Source organism: Arachis duranensis, chromosome 10 (genome assembly GCF_000817695.3).
Source record: "Arachis duranensis cultivar V14167 chromosome 10, aradu.V14167.gnm2.J7QH, whole genome shotgun sequence".
Lineage (NCBI taxonomy): Eukaryota > Viridiplantae > Streptophyta > Magnoliopsida > Fabales > Fabaceae > Arachis > Arachis duranensis.
Window position 1 is genome coordinate 50418186 of NC_029781.3, and position 4953 is coordinate 50423138.

Genomic DNA, 4953 nt, shown 5'->3' on the forward strand with positions numbered 1-4953 from the left:
CCGACAGATGATATCATCAGCCACTAGGGACAGGCATTCATCATATGCATACTATATGAATTGTTTGAGATTGCCTATTTGACTGCATATAACTTGCTAATTGTCTAAATGCCTTACTTGCTCCTATTTGTATATTTCTTGTTTGATATAACTGTGTTTGCTACATTATATCCTGCTGGGAGGTTTGAAGGAATTGGAAAGGGAAGTATTAGTTAGACTGAAGAATCTCTAGTCAGATGCCCTTTTTATGGTTTAGCTTGTTTATAAGCTTGGATATTATCTGGAGGAAGTTCCAGGATTGCCTTTGGCTTTCCTCCATTATTATGTATTATATATGTGGAAGCTGTTACCATGCTGGGGACCTTTGGTTCTCACCCATGCGGGTTTTGTGGTTTTCAGATGCAGGACGTGAGGTTTCCCGCTGAGGCATGCTGGAGACTTCTATACTTGCGAAGATCCTTTGTTCTCGGGGCTATGTTTTGGTTTATATGTTTTGCTTAGATACTTTTATCTCCATTAAATAATACAAACTGTGATGACTCCTCTCATGGGAGATTTTGGAGAATAGGTTTTATGTATTTGTGTCCCTTTGGGTTTCCTTTGGGATTTTCCTTATTTCTATCATATGTATATTGTTATGCTCGGACCGGTTATCTTCGCAGCCGGATCTTGAGTCTTGATATTCCTGTTTTTGACACTCCTTTGTATATATATAATTCTCGCGTTGGTTATCCTTGTTCGTAACGTTATCGATCGGAGTGTTGCGCTTTCGAGTTGCGGTTTTTGTTTACCCCTTTTTTCTACAAAGGCTCCTAGTCATAATCAATTATTCATACTACTATACGTACTAAATTTTTATTTTAGAGGTCGTAATACCTTGCCATCTCTGAATTATGACTTAAGCATAAGACTCTGCATGGTAGGGTGTTACATATATAAAGGAAGTAGATAATATAATAGTTATTGAAATTGTAATTCATATATTAAAAATTCATGGGTAGTTGTTATGAATTTGATTTTTGGTATTTTGTTAGAATATATTATATGATCAAACATACTTTTTTTTTAGACAAGTTTACGAAGGTTGGATTAGTTGATTTAAAATTATTGGTATTGTCTATATATATTTTTTTTGTGATTGAAATAAATTAAACAAAGAAAAACAAAACAAGGAACTAAATAAATAGAGGGACAGTCTCGTTTAAGACTACTCTTAAACTCCTCCCAAGGTGAAAGAAGCTCCACATGCGAAAGTTGTAACTTCATCGCCATCTTTGCCATAGTATCTGCCACCGTGTTTGCATCTCTCATAATCAAACGAAAGTCAACACGCCAATTCCAATACATGATATCTCTTATTTTGAGCACTAATGGATCAATAAACCCAAAACCATCTTGAGTAACAAAATTAAATGCTTCCACACAATCCGTCTCACAAATAATATCTCGTTAACCCACATCACAAGCTAAGAGATCTCCTCTCCAAATAGCAAACAGTTCTTCTTGAAGAATACTATTACTCTCAATCATTCCCAAACACCCCATTTGCCAGCTCCCATTACAATCTCTAATAACAGAAGCAAAACCAACACTATCACCCGAACTAAAATAACTAGCATCACAATTAATCTTAAAAGTACTAATGGATGGGGGATTCCAAAAATCATTTAGAGTAGAGGGAAGGGACATACGTTGTAATTCAAAAATATTCCTAAACTCCTTTTCTGAAGTTAATGCCAGACAAATCACTTTTTCTGGAGGCCAAGTTTCATGGGAATTAAAGATGTCATTATTCCTTGCTCGCCATATCCACCAAAGTCCCGAAAAGAACTTGAACGGATGCTCTCTGCTATGATACAAGTCTCTATGGTATTGTCTATATTTTAAAATTATCTATGAATTTTGTAAGCTTTTATTACGAAGATTAAAAAAAAGGTTACTGAACAACTTATAGCCACGCTTTAAAAGAATAGTCATATTATACGGTAGTTATCAACAGCTACGCTTTAAAAGCGTAATCATATCTCTCGCTATTGGCACGTTTTGAAAGCGCAACCATATCTCTCACATACAAGCATGGCAATCTATAAAGGTCTGGCAAAAAATAAAGCGTGGCAATAAGTTACAAAAAGTGTGGCGATAGAGCAACCGACACGCTTACAGATGTGACTCTTTCAAAAGCGTGCCGTTAGCTCAAAAAGCGTGGCCAAAAGTTATCGCTACGCTTTTTTTAACTTTTTACTCTGCTTTAAAAGCGTAACAAAATTCATGTTTTCTTATAGTGATAAGACTTTTGAAATGTTATGAATCAACTTATGATTTGGTCTAAACATTAAGGATTGAAATAGCTCTTTATCCCATTAAAATATTCATTGATACATACTACACGTACAAAATTTTTACACATAGAATAGAAATTAATACATAAATTCTTGATATAATATAGAAATTTTTATACATAACACATAAATTCTTGATATAATATAGAAATTTTTATACATAACACAAATTTTTGGATTAAGTACTGAAATCGTCCCTAAGGTCTGGGGTGAAAATCAAAATCGTCCCCGACCTTTTTTTGTTATTAAAATCATCCTCAACGTTCAAAAACTCTTTAAAATCATCCTTCCCCGAATTCTTGGACCAAAATACCCTCATCATCATCATTCTTCTCTTCACCTTTCTCACCCCACCATCCACCTCCACTGCCACCAACATTACCACCACAACCACCATCAACACCACCACCACCACCACCACCACCAACGCCAACCAACACCAACACCATGATCAAACAACAGCCACAACACCATACCACCACAACCACCAACACAAACACCACCACCAACACAAACACCACCACCAACACCAAGAACCCCAAACAACAGCAACAACACAAAACAACACCAAATTAAAAAGTAGAAACAGAAAGCAAAAAAGCAATCATGAGGTCTTTTAAGGGTTGTAATGGGGTTAGGGTCAAGGTAGGATTGTATTTGGTCAAGTGGACTAAAATCTGAATCCTTAATTAACCTAAACTGCCCACCTAACTTAAGACAATCCATGTAATTACAATGCAAGATCTAACTGCCCAATAACTATGTTTACCACATATTCATGCATCCCAAATTTAAGTACAGTACATATGCATTGATATCACCATTTACTTTGGGACATTTTGTCCCCTTTTTGTTATTTGCTCTTTTTCCTTTCTTTTTTTTCTTTTTTTTATTTTATAATTTTTTAATGAAGGGAAATTTAGTAATAAAAAAATAAAATTAGTAAAAACGACGATTTTATAACGTTTTGTAACGTTGAGAATGATTTTAATAACAGAAAAAGGTCGGGAACGATTTTGATTTTAACCCGACCTTAGGGACGATTTCAGTACTTAACCCTAAATTTTTTATACAAATGTATTTTGTGGGTTTGGTGATTTAATATTTGGACATGTGGTTCTTCAAAAAATGTGTTTCGGATTAAATTTTTTGTGTTATGTACCAAAATATCTGTACTATGTTTATTTTTATTAGTTTAGTATCAATATTCTAGGCATGTAATTTTTTAAAATTTTTTGTATTATATACCAAAATTTTTATGTTATACATTAATATTTCTTTGTTTAGTAAAAATAAAAAAAGAAAAAAAAAGATGTTAAAAAAAGTGCATAAAAAAAGCAAAAAAAAAAAGAAAATTAAAAAAAATACGGGCGTATATGATTTGGTTGAGACTTAGTCAATTAAATGCTTGGCCGCAAACTCTACCATTGTAAAATATTTGTGTCTCCAATCGCAAGTATACGATGAAAGCATAAAAGACTATTTGGCCTTAATATCAAACTGTCTTTTCAATAATGTATTTTTTATATTTATTTTAAGTGCTAAGTAAAAAGTAACTCTTGATTATAAATATAGTGGTTTAGTTTATCTTATTATTATTCTTATTACTAAATATATAAGTTTTTCTAAATGATATTTTTAATTTAATTATTCTCTACATATAAGTCATTTTTTTATACAAATCTATACAAATTATTTATATTTACGTGCGCATGCCGTTACCGCACACGTTCTTTTTCGTTATTTTTCTCTTTCGTTATCGTCGTCACCAACACCACCACCACCTCCTCCTCCTCCTCCTCCTTTTTTAACTTCATTGGAATTTCTTCTCTTCCTTTCTTTTTCTCTTTTTCCTCCATCTTCAGTTATCTTGTTGTTGAAGATAATGAATAATTCAAGTTCAGATTGTCAATTGAACTAGAACGAAATTGATTATTGTTTTGAATCCAATCAAGTGGCTGAGGTGTGATTCGATTCTAGTTAAATTTTTCGTCAGTAGTTTATGATTCTGTAGGTAAATAATGTTTTATCGTTGATGATTTGAATTGAATGTAATGTAAAAGTTTTACATTAAAGAAAATATTTTTCTGTATTTACAGCAAATTTGGGTGTAACACGAAGATATTTAAGTGTATTGTTTAAAACTTTTCGGTGTATGTGTATTGATAAGTTCTGTATAATTCGAAACTCTTCTTCTCCCTCCTCCTCATCTTCTACTGCTTCTTCTTCTTTTTCATCATCATCGTCATCATCTTCTTTTTTTTTCTTATTCATTTTTTTTATTTTACCTTCTCAAGTTTCTTCTTGTTTTACTCTTTTAATAGGAATAAAAATAAAAAAAGCAAATAAAGAAGAAGAAGAAACACATAATGCTGCAAAATTATTTGGAAAATGATGAACTTACATTCATTCAACTAAAAGAAAGAAAGAAATAAGAAAAAAAGAAGAAAAAATACAACATTAGAGGAAATATTTTTCTATATTTACAGTAAATTTGGGTGTAACACGAAGATATTTGGATGTAACACGAAGATATTCGAGTATATTGTTTAAGAATTTTAGGTATATGTGTGCTGATAAGTTCTGCAAAATTCAAAACTCTTGCTCTTCCTTC